Here is a 12,929-nt window from a genome sequence, read left to right as displayed (position 1 = left end):
CAGAACACCCACAGAATAGGGAGATGGAATGTCTTTTGAAATGAATTGCAAAGGGACCAATGTCTGCAAGCATGTTTTTAAAGATATGAGAAAAAGAAATTTTTTTTTGGAGTCTTGAAGGAAAATTAAGAGGATAGATATAGAGACAGAGATAAGTTGAGGCATAAATATTTATATTCTGTTTTAGTCAGGAGCAGTTAGCTGGAAAAAGTGCTGGACATGATGTCATGATTCATTTTCCTGAGTTCAAATCTGAATTCAGACACTTACAAACTATATGATTCTGGGCAAGTCACTTAACTCTCTTTGCCTCAGTTTACTCATGTGTAAAATCAGCTGGAGAAGGAAATGGCAAACCACCCTAATATCTATGCCAAGAAACCCCCAAAATGGGTCATGAAGTATCTGAAACAACTATACACTAAAATCTTTTTTTTTTTTTGGTAAGGCAGTGGGGTTTAAGTGACTTGCCTAAGGTCACACAGCTAGGTAATTATTAAGTTTCTGATGTCAGATTTGAACTCAGATCCTCCTGACTCCAGGGCCAGTGTGGTACTCTATCTACTGCCCCACCTAGCTGCCCAAAATCTTAGTGAACAACATGATCAGAAGGATATAACACTGGACTTGTGAATTCTCAATCTGAGTTCAAATCCTGTTCAGACACTAGCTGTATAACCCTGGAAGTCACTTAGCCTCTCTCAATCTCAGTTTTCCCATTTGTAAAATGAGATATTAACATTTACCTTCAGGATTGTTGTGAGAGTCAACTAGCATAGCACGTGTTGATGCACTTTGAAAAACCTTAAAACTATATAAATCTTAGCCATAATTTGGCATATTATAATCAATTCTGGAAGCCACATGCTAGGAGAGATATTATCAGACCAGAGTGAATTCAGAGAAGGACCTTCAAGATGGGTGAGGGGATCTGGATATCATGTGAATATATCAATATATTCATACATATATGCATTTATATGGAATAGTTGAGGGAACAATGTATATAGATGGGAAAAGAGGAGATAGGATAACTATCTTCGAATATAAAAAGGGTTATCAGGGGCAGCTAGATGGTGCAGACCCTGGAGTCAGGAGGACCTGAGTTCAAATCCTATCTCAAATACTTAATAATTACCTAGCTGTGTGACCTTGTGCAAGTCATTAACCTGACTAAAACACACACACACACACACACACACACGGCTATCAAATAGAAGAGAAATTCCATTATGCTAGAGGGCAGGGTGAGCTTTAATGTGTAGAAGTTACAAGTCTAATTTTGGTTCAAGTTAAGAAAAAACAATATCCACCTGAGAAAGATTCTAACTTTATTTTACCTAGAAACATTATTTTCAAGTTCTGAAATTTCAGTGATAGAACTTGTAAGTCCCTAGGGAAAAAAATCACATACAATAAAAACACCTACATAGAAGCTACAGTATTTAAAATTGGGATGTGATCAAGCAAAAAGCAAGGAGAAATTAGTTTACATTCCCAAAATTATGTAACCAGTAAAACTGAACGTATTTTCTTTTTAGGTTTTTGCAAGGCAAATGGAGTTAAGTGGCTTGCCCAAGGCCATACAGCTAGGTAATTATTAAGTGTCTGAGACCGGATTTGAACCCAAGTACTCCTGACTCCAGGGCTGGTGCTTTATCCATTGTGCCACCTAGCTGTCCCTGAATGTATTTTATTAATGAGAAAATATTTTTAAAAATTCAACAGGCTTCTCTTTTCCTCCTGCCCCTGCTTCCATTATTCCTCTTCCCTCTGCTCCTCCTTCTTTTCTTCTTCTCTCCCCCCCGCTTCTCCCAGTGTCACTGAGTGAAGATCCACCAAAGCCTTTATCATCCCAGGAACATGATATCTGGAATAACTAACTGTAAATGATGAAGTAATCAAAGTTTTTAATGACATGAAATTAAGAAAAATTTTCTGCACAAGAGGAGATGAAAGAAAGGAAACAGTTCTCTTCTGTTTAAGTGATGACAAGAAACAAATAATTGTTAATGAAGCAAAGCAGATCTTGGTGGGCAACATTGGTAATACTGTAGAGGACCCCTAGGCATCTCTGGTTAATTTGCCAGTATGCTTTGCATGATGTCATCAATGAAACTAGAGTCTAAGAAAGAAGTCCTAGTATTGATATTCTGGGCTCCTGATTGTGCACCTTTAAAAAGCAAGATGATATATGCTAGTTCTAAAGATGCCATTAAAAAAAAAACCCTTACAGGTATTAAACAGAAGTGACAAGTAAATGACTTGTGTAATACTAGGGATTGTTCACCATTTGGAGAGACAATGGGTTGAAATGTCACTTGATTCACTTGAAGGAAATCCTTTATAAAAAGACAGTGAAGTGCTGTCCAGAATAGTTTCTATTTCTACAATTCCATTAGTTGGAATATTATTAGATTTTTACCCCCATCATATCTTCCCAGAAAACATAAAGAGATTTTAGCAGCTTATTAGTGATTGCCATTTGACTTTTTCATCCTGATAGTTTCATACACTTTTAATATGCTATCAAAAGTAAAAATTTAAATGAAATCATTGAAGACCTACAAAAGCATAACATATTCAAATTGATAGAACCAAGAAATACAAAATCTAAACTATTCAATGTCAGAAGTAGACATCACTTTGTAAATAAATCACTATGAAGGGAAAACCCCACCAGGACCAGATGCTTTGAAAAACGAGTGTAGTCATCCACAGCTCTATTAGTAGTTGCAAAAATAAGAAATGTGGCACTGTACCTAATTTTTTTTCAGCTAACATGGTTCTGATATTCAAATCAGGGAAGGATAAGTCAGATAAAAAGAATAAATGGCCAAAATCATTAATGATAGTGATGAAATTTTAAATAATTTAATAAAAGTAACATTAAAATATTCTTTATAATATGTTCATTTTATACCAGGAATACAAAAATAATTTAACATTAGAAAAATAACCAGCATAGTAAATTACATTAATAATAAAATCAACAAAAACCATTTTAAATTCAAATCTTCTTACTCATGGGACTGATCACTTGGCAATATTAATAGTTTACATACATTCATTTGTTCATCTAAGCACTCATTTTTTTTAAGAAGACAGTTTTATTAAAAACCATATTTTTTTATATCACAGCAATTTATGAATATCTTCTCCTTTAAATCCTATTGCCCAACCAAGTAAGCTTTCCCTTAAAATCAAATAAAACATTTAAGCAAAATAACAATGCAATTATGTCTGGCAAAAGTTAATATTTAGGAATTATTTTTACAAACTTGAGGTAGGAGTACAAATATTATTATTTCCATTTTGTAATCGAGGAAACTGAATTTCAGAGAGGTTAACTATTTACCCAGAGTTAAAGGGTTATTAATAAAACATCCTTGACTAGAATGGACTACAAATTAAGTGATCTTTTTCTTATCTCACTGAAAAGGGGACAAGGAAACATGAATTTGTATTGCTGCTACTATGTTCCAGGAACTATGCTTAGTGCTTTTAAAAAACTAAATATTATCTCATTGATTTTACAACATGGGAGATAAGTGCTATTATTATCTTCATTTTACAAGGGAGGAAACTAAGGCTGTGGTAAGTGACTAGCCCTGTGTTCAACAGCTAGTAAGTGTCTTGTGCTAGATTTGAACTAAGGTCTTCCTGACTCTAGGGCCAGCATGTTACTGAATACCTGCTGCCCCTTCATCTACTTCCTCTGTGTAACCTTATCATCTACCTGTCCAAGAACACTCTTAGATATTTTCAGTCTTCTTGTATCTTACCCTCTCTCCCTAAATCCTCTGCAATCCAAGGTCATTATCTTCTTTTCTGTTTCTCAAACAAGACAAATTGGTCTTCTGACTCCTTGCATTTTCACTGGTTTCCCCCTATGCTTAGAATACTCTCCTCCTCTTTGCCTCCTACCTTACCTGGCTCACTTCAAGTCTCAGGTAAAATTCAACTTTCTACAGAAAGTTTCCTCATCTTTAATGAATTCTAGTGCCTTCCCTTTGTTGACCATTCCCAATTTATGTGATATATTGCTTACTTGTACATAGATGTTTTCATATTGTGTCCCCCAGTACACTATTAGATCCTTGAGAGTAAGGACTATCTGACTATCTTTTACCTTTTTTTTTGTATTTTTAGTGCTTAGCAACAGTGTCTGGTGTATAGTTAATGCTTAAGAAATTTTTATTGACTGATTAACTGATTAGTGAAGATCTTGTTTATTGGGATATACTCTTCTTTATGTGAAGATCAGAACCAGGACAAAGACAAAACAAATACCAACAAATTCCTCTTGGAGATAGCATAAATCAAACCAACACCTTTTTTTATTTTTGAAGACTGGTAAGCAACAGCTACTTACAAGACATCTGACCATGTTAGGTAGATACCTTGGTCCACATGCCAGGTTTATAAGAAAGCATTGTATAACTTTCCAATGCCCTGGGGCCATGAACTTTTCATGTTAATGAGGAGTCAGAAAGTTTTTGAAAAAAATTTCTTTTTGTAGGTGACTCCAGTCCTAGTCCATCTTTCAACAACCACAGAATCCTTGTCTGCCCTTTATTGACCCTTCATCCTGGGCATGTTCCTTTTAGGTATAGGAAGAAAACATTCACCAACTGTTTCCTCTCTGTCACTCTCTTTCTCTCTTTCTCTCTCTCTTCCTCACCTTTGAAAACAATGGCAAGAAAGCACTGAACTTTGAGACAGTGCCCTCTCCACCATGGAAGTAGAGCCCAACTTTAAAATAAAGCTTAAAGTAAAGAAATAGACTGGGAAAATGAGCAAACAAACAAAAAAAGAACCTGATTATAACAAGGAGCATCTGTGAAAGGGAAGATCAAAATATAAACCTAGAAAAAAGTCAATCATGTCAAAGAAAAATGTAAATTGGATACAAACCTAACAAGAATTCCTGGAAGATCTCAGAAAGGGTTTTAAAGACCAAATAATACAAGTAGAAGAAAACTGGGAAAAGAAATGAGAATGATGCAAGAAAGTAATGAAAAGAAAGTCAACAGCTTGGTAAAGAAGATATAAAAATCCACTCAAGAGAAGAATGCTTTAAAAAGCAGAATTGCCAAAATAGAAAAAGAGGTCCAAAAGTTCATTGTACAAAACAATTCCTTATAAATTAGAAGTGAGAAAGTGGAAGTTAAATCACTTCATTGAGACACAAAAAAGCAATAAAACAACATTATGGCATATTTTAAGAAATTATCAAGAAAAACTGCCCAGATAGACTAAAACAAGAGAGTAAAATAGAAATTGAAAGAATCCATTGATCTCCTCCTGAAAGAGATCCCAGAATGAAAACTCTAAGAAATAATGAAATCAATTTTCAGAGTTCTTAGAACAAGGAGAACATACTGCAAATTACCAGAAATAATTCAAATACTATGGAACCTCTATCAGGCTCACACAACATTTAGCTCCTTCCACATGAAAGGATTAAAGAATTTGGAATTTGATATCCTTGAAGGCAAAGAGACTGGGTTTACAACCAAGAATAACCTATCCAGCAAAATTGAGTATCTCCTCCAGCAGAAAAATGAATATTCAATGAAATAAAAAAACTTTTAAGTATTCTTAACAAAAAGAACAGTTACATAGAAAATTTGACTTTGAAAAACAAGACTCAAGAGAAGAATATAAAGTTAAAACATTAGGAAATCAATAAAGCTAAAATCTTTACATTCCAATAGGAAGATGATAATTGTAACTCAAGATTTTTTTTTCATCAGTTAGAAGTTAGTATAGTTAGAAGAAGTATACATAGACAGAGGACAAGGGTATGAGATGATTATGATGGAATGATTTAAAAACAATAAAATTATGGGGCAAGAGAGGCATACCCTATAAGAAGGGGCAAGGGAGAGGAAGAAGGGTAAAATATCTCATATAAAAGGGAGAAGAAAGGAAAAGCTTTTACAATAAAGGAGAAGATGGGGGGGGTGATGGATGGTAGATAGTGCTTTAACTTTACTCTCATTGGAATTGGCCCAAACAGAGAATAAAACACTCAGCTAGGTATTGAAATATATTTTATCTTATAGGGCAGTAAGACATAGCAGATTAAGGGAAGTAGTGGTTATAAGCAAAAAATTAACTTTTGAGGAGGAACAGGTTAAAAAGAGAGAAGAAGAAATAGGGAAAAAGAAAGTAAATGCATAATTACTAGTCATAACTTGAATATGAATGAGATAGTTCATCCATAAAATGGAAACAAATAGCAGAGTGGATTAAATATCAGAATCTAACAATATACTGTTAATAAGAGACACATTTGACACAGAGAGGAAACAGAATAAAAATAAGGGATTGGAGCAGAATCTATTATATTTCAGATGAGGCAAAAAAAAGCAGGGATAAAATCATGATTTCAAACAAAGCAAAAGCAAAAATAGATCTAAATAAAAGGCAAAAGCAGGGAAACTGCATTTTGTTAAATCAGTACTAAATATACATACATTAAATGGCAGAGCATCAAAATTCCTAAATAAAAAGTCAAATGAATTACAGGAGGAAATAGATAGTAAAAACAATACTAGTGGGCAACTCAGTCTTTCCTTCTCAGATGTAGATAAATTTAAACATAAATAAGAAAGAAGTTAAAGATATAAATAGAATTATAGAAAAGTTAGGTATGTTGGACTACTAGAGAAAACTGAATGGGAATATAAAAGAGAACATCTTTATCTTTTTTTCTATTTTTTATTTAAGGCAATGGGGTTAAATGACTTGCCCAAGGTCACACAGCTAGGCAATTATTAAGTGTCTGAGGTTGGATTTGAACTCAGGTTCTCCTGACTTTAGGGCTACTGTTCTATCCACTGTGCCACTTAGCTGCCCCTGGAACATCTTTTTCTTACTGGTACATGGCACCTTCACAAAAAATTGGCCATACATTAGAGCATCAAAACCTCACAACTAAATAAGAAAAATGGAAATATTAAATGTATCCTTTTCAGACCATAATGCAATAAAAATTACTTTCAATAAAGGTATGTGGAAACATAGATTAAATTTTTTTATTTAAGTCAATAGGGTTAAGTGACTTGCCCAAGGTCACACAGCTAGGTAATTATTAAGTATCTGAAGTCAGATTGGACCTCAGGTCCTCCTAACTCCAGGGCCTATCCACTGAATCACCTAGCTGCCCCCATAGATTAAAAATTAATTGGAAATTAAATAATCTAATTCTAAAGAATGAATGAGTCATAGAACAAATCTAGAAGCAATCAATAATTTTATTAAAGAGAATGACAACAATAAAACAACATACCAAAATTTATGAATTACAGACAAAGTAACACTAAGTAAGGGGAAAATTTATATATTTAAACATTTAAAACACTAAGATAGAAAAAAAGCAGATTAATGCACTGAGAATGCATCTAAAAAAACTAGAAAAGGAACAAGTTAAAAACTCCTAATTAAACACCAAATTAGAAATCATAAAAATCAAAGGAGAGATTAATAAAATTGAAGTAAGAAAACTATTGAAATAATAAAAAAAAATCTAGGAGCTAATTTTATGAAAATAGTATGAAAAGTTAAACTGCTAATTAATTTGATAAAAAAAAGAAAAATAAATTATTAGTGTCCAAAATGAAAAGGGTGAATTTGCTACATAGGAAGATAAAATTAAAACAATAATTTGGAGCTACTTTGTTCAATTATAAGGCAAACAAATCTGGTGACCTAAGTGGAATGAATGAATATTTACAAAAATATTACCTAGATTAAGAGAAATAGAGTACTTATATAACCCTATCTTTATTGGCAAGGCAATGGTGTTAAGTGACTTGCCCAAGGCTATATAGCTAAGTAAGTATTATGTCTGAGGCTGAATTTGAACTCAGATCCTCCTGACTCCAGGGCTTGTGCTTTATCCACAGTGCCACCCAGCTGCCCCAACCCCTATCTTTTTTTTCTTTTAGGTTTTTTTGCAAGGCAAATGGGGTTAAGTGGCTTGCCCAAGGCCACACAGCTAGGTAATTATTAAGTGTCTGAGACCAAATTTGAACCCAGGTACTCCTGACTCCAGGGCCAGTGCTTTATCCACTACGCCCACCTAGCCGCCCCCTACCCCTATCTTTTTTAATGTTATTTTATTTTATTTTTTTTCAATTACAAAGAAAGATAGTTTTCAGCCTTCATCTTTTTTGTAAGCTTGAGTTTCAATTTTTTTTTTTACTTTTCTCTCTTCCCTCTTACCCCCCTATGACAGTGGGTAATCTGATATGGGTTATATACATACAATCATGTTTAACATATTTCCACAATAGTCATGTTGTGAGAGAAAAATCAGAACTAAATAAAAAAACATAAAACACGCTTTAAATAATATGCTTTGGTTGCATTCCAACTATGTAACTTTTTCCTCTGGATGTGGATGATATTTTTCATCACAATTCTTTTTTTTTTAGGGTTTTCTTTTTTTTGCAAGGCAAATGGGGTTAAGTGGCTTGCCCAAGGCCACACAGCTAGGTAATTATTAAGTGTCTGAGACCAAATTTGAACCCAGGTACTCCTGACTCCAGGGCCAGTGCTTTATCCACTACGCCCACCTAGCTGCCCTGTACCCCTATCTTTTTTAATGTTATTTTATTTTTTTCAATTACAAAGATAGTTTTCAGCCTTCATCTTTTTTGTAAGCTTGAGTTTCAATTTTTTTTTTTACTTTTCTCTCTTCCCTCTTACCCCCCTATGACAGTGGGTAATCTGATATGGGTTATACACATACAATCATGTTTAACATATTTCCACAATAGTCATGTTGTGAGAGAAAAATCAGAACTAAATAAAAAACATAAAACACGCTTTAAATAATATGCTTTGGTTGCATTCCGACTATGTAACTTTTTCCTCTGGATGTGGATGATATTTTTCATTACAATTCTTTTTTTTTTAGGGTTTTCTTTTTTTGGCAAGGCAAATGGGGTTAAGTGACTTGCCCAAGGCCACACAGCTAGGTAATTATTAAGTGTCTGAGGGTAGATTTGAACTCAGGGACTCCTGACTCCAGGGCTGGTGCTCTATCCACTGTACCACCTAGCCGTCCCAATCACAAGTCTTCATTAACCTTTTCCAATTGGTCGATTCTACTTTTGAAAGAACTTTCCATTTGACCAATTGAGGTTTTGAGAGAATTAATTTCTCTTTGCATTTGCTCATTTGAGGATCTGAGAGAATTATTCTCATTTTGTAATTGTCCAATTGATGATCTGAGAGATTTATTCCCCTTTTGTGTTTGTCCAATTGTACTTTCTAAGGTTTTGTTTTCTTGTTGCAAGGTATTTTAATTGTCTCCCCCAAATTTTCCAGTTGATTTTTAAACTCCTTCCTTATTTCTTCAAGAAGTCTTTCTGTGCTGGAGACCAGATTGTATTCTCCTCAGATGTTCCAGGTCTCTCTGGGTTGGGGTCTTTCCCTTCCAGGAATTTTTCTATGGATCCACCTTTCCGCTGACCCTTCTTCATTATGCTAAGACCTTGAGTTGGGGGGGGCTGGTTCACCTATGCTTGGGATCGCTAAAGGCTTTACTGAGTGCGGTTTCTCTGGCTGGCCAGTAGGAGGTGCTGGTTGCCCTTTCTGGGGTGTCTGTGACCTTGGTTGGGAGGCCTTCTCCCTTTGCTTGAGGGAGGGAATTGGAGCTATTGAATTCTTTTGCCTTCAATCAATGGTGGGCTTTACCCTGGCCTGAGATGATTCCTCAGCTAGGCTGGTTCTTTTGCTCACACACCTGGGCCTGAGGCAGAAGTAATTTGCATTTGTTTGGGAGGAGGCCTCAGTGCAATGGAGGCATGCCCACAGAGTTTCTCAGACCTGAGGAGCCCAGGGATGGTGTCCGCAGCTCTCCTGCACCAGACCTCTCCCCGCGCCCCTTCCCCAAGCTCCAGGGGGACAGCACCAACACCAGCGCCTCTGTTTCCCCACGGACCCAAGCCCCCTTCGTCCAGCCCCACTGCTGATCCAGCAGGTCCGGCTCTCGGGCCCTCAGACTCCCGGTTCTGATTCTGCTGTTGGTCTGGCTGATCTTCCCTGGGAGCTCAGACTCACCTGCCGGTACTCAGCCAAGGCTGCTGCGGGAGACAAATCCTGAGGTAGATTTTCCTCTCCTGGCTTTTCTTTCTGGGTTTCCTGGTTCAGATTTCTTTTAAGAGGTTTGTTTCATGTGATAGATGGGGAAGAGATCAGTAGACTTTAGAACTGTGCCTGTCTTCTCTCCGCCATCTTGGCCAGAAGTCCCAATCACAAGTCTTCTAAGTGGCAATCATCAAAACTGTTTGGTACTGGCTAAGAAAGAGAGTAGTGGATGAGTGGAATAGATTAGGTACAAAAGAAAAAATAGTAAATGACTATAATAATCTATTGTTCAAGCATCTGAAACACTCCAGCTTCTGGGATAAGAACTTACTATTTGACAAAAACTTCTAGGAAAAACTGGAAAATAATATGGCAGAAACTAAGCAAAGATCAACATCTCACACCCTATAATCAAGATAAGGTCAAAATGGGTGCAAGGTTGAGACATAAAGGGTAACACCTTAAATCAGTTAGGAGAACAAGGAATAGTTTATCTATCTGATCTATGAAGAGGAGAGGAGTTTATGACCAAACAAGAGACAGAGAACATTATAAAATGGAAAAATGGATAATTTTGATTACATTAAATTAAAAAAAGAGTTTACACAAATAAAACCAATGCAACCAAGATTAGAAGGAATGTAGAAAGTTGGGAAACAATTTTTAGAGATAGTGTTTCTGATTAAGGATTCATTTCTAAAATATATAGAGAACAGAGTCAAATTTAAAAGAATACAGGTCATTTTCCAATTGATAAGTAGTTAAAGGATATGAACAGGAGACAGGTGGTGCAGTGGATAGAGGATTGGCCCTGGAGTCAGGGAGACTGGAGTTCAGATCAAGCTTCAGACACTTAATACTTACTTAACTGTGCGACCTTGGGCAAGTAACTTAAATCCATTGCCTTGCACCCCGCCCCCCAAATAGGATATGAACAGGCAGTGTTCAGATAACTCTATCTTAGAAAAAGAAATTGAACAAACCATAAATGATCTCTCTAATGAAAAAATATCAGGACCATATGAATTCACAAATGATTTCTACCAAACAAAAAAATTCCAATACTAATTTAAATGATTTGGGAAAATAAGGAAAGAGTCCTACCATATCCCTTTTGAAAAATACATATGATTAACTACCTATCTGTGTGGCCTTGGGCAAGCCACTTAACCCCATTTTCCTTGCAAAAACCTAAAAATAAATAGACAAATAGACAAATAAATAAATAAATAAATATGATGATGATGATACCTAAATCAGGAAGAGCAAGAACAGGGGAACAATAACTATAGACAAATTTCCCCAATGAATATTGATGTAAAAATTTTAAATAGAATACTAGCAAGGAAGTTATAGCAATATATCACAAAGATCATAGACTATGACTAGGTAGGATTTATATCAGAAATGCAGGACTGGTTCAATTTTAGGAAAACTAAAAGCATAACATATCATATCAAAAACCACAGAGACAACCAAAAAAGAGAAATCATATGATTTTTTTCAATAGATATAGGAAAAGTTTTTGACAAAATACAACACTCATTTCTATTAAAAATCCTTGAAAATCTAAGACTAAATGGAGTCATCCTTAAAATGATAAAGCTTATCTAAAACCATCAAAAAGTATGTGTAATGGGAATACACCAGAAATCTTTCCAATAGGATCAAATGTAAAACAATGATGTTAGTTATCACTGCTATTATTCATTACTATTCTAGAAATGTTTGCCATAGAAATAAGACAAGAAAAAGGAAATGGAAGGAATCAGAATAGGCAATGAGGAAACAAACTCATTCTTTGTGAAAAATAGGATGGTATACTTAGAGAGCTCTAGAGAATCAACTAAATAACTATTTGAAGCAATTAACAATTTCAGCAAAGTAACTGGATATAAAATAAACCAACATAAAACATCAGCACTTTTTTATATTACCAATAAAGATCAGCAGCAAGAGATAGAGAGATTCTGCTTAAAATAAGTGCAGACAATATAAAATGTTTGCCAAGGCATATCCAATTAAAAATACTTTTCGTGCAAGTCAAGTCAGATCTAAATAATTAGAGCAATATTAATTGTGCATTAATTAATACTCAATACAATAAAATGAAAATTCTACCTAAATTAATTACTTAAATCACCTAAAATTATTTTATGAAATTAGAAAAAAATGGCAAAATTTACCTAGAAGAACAAAAGTTTAAAAATCAAAGGAATCAATGAAAAAAAATGTGAAGGAAGGTTAAGTACCCTATCTCAAACTGTATTACAAAGTGATAATTATTAAAACAATCTGACTATGAAATAGGATGGTAGATCAGTGCATAGATTAGCTACACTATACACAGTTATAAATGACCATAGTAATCTAGAGTTTGAGAACTCCAAATTTCCAAAATTTTAAGAAAAAGAAGTCACTATTTGAAAAAATTTTTGGGGTAAAGCAGAAAACAGGTCGTCAGAAACAACAGTCACACTGTACAAAGAGATAAGGTTAAAATGGGTACAGGATTTAGACATAAAGGTTAATATCATAAGCAAGTTAGGGGACATGAAATATTTTATCTGTCAGATCAGTGACAAGGGAAGAATTTATTATCAAAGAAGAGAAAGTGAGCATTTCATGAACTAAATAGATAATTTTGATAACATTGAATGTAACAGTTTTTGCACAAATAAAACCAATTTAACCAAGATTAGAAGAGAAGCAGGAAACTGGGAAAACATTTTTTTCCACAAATGTTTCTGATAAAGGCCTCATTTCTTTTTTCTTTTTTTTTTTTAGGTTTTTTGCAAGGCAAATGGGGTTAAATGGCTTGC

At 34.7% G+C, this 12,929-nt stretch overlaps 1 pseudogene; it reads left to right on the top strand.

Annotated features, from left to right (window-relative positions):
- Positions 1–1,882: 1,882 nt before the first annotated feature.
- On the top strand, positions 1,883–2,350 carry LOC141495110 (cofilin-2 pseudogene; annotated as a pseudogene).
- Positions 2,351–12,929: the final 10,579 nt, after the last annotated feature.

Source organism: Macrotis lagotis, chromosome 8 (genome assembly GCF_037893015.1).
Source record: "Macrotis lagotis isolate mMagLag1 chromosome 8, bilby.v1.9.chrom.fasta, whole genome shotgun sequence".
In the NCBI taxonomy this organism is placed as follows: domain Eukaryota; kingdom Metazoa; phylum Chordata; class Mammalia; order Peramelemorphia; family Peramelidae; genus Macrotis; species Macrotis lagotis.
Note: the sequence above shows the minus strand (reverse complement) of the source record. Positions and strands in the feature narration are given on the sequence as shown.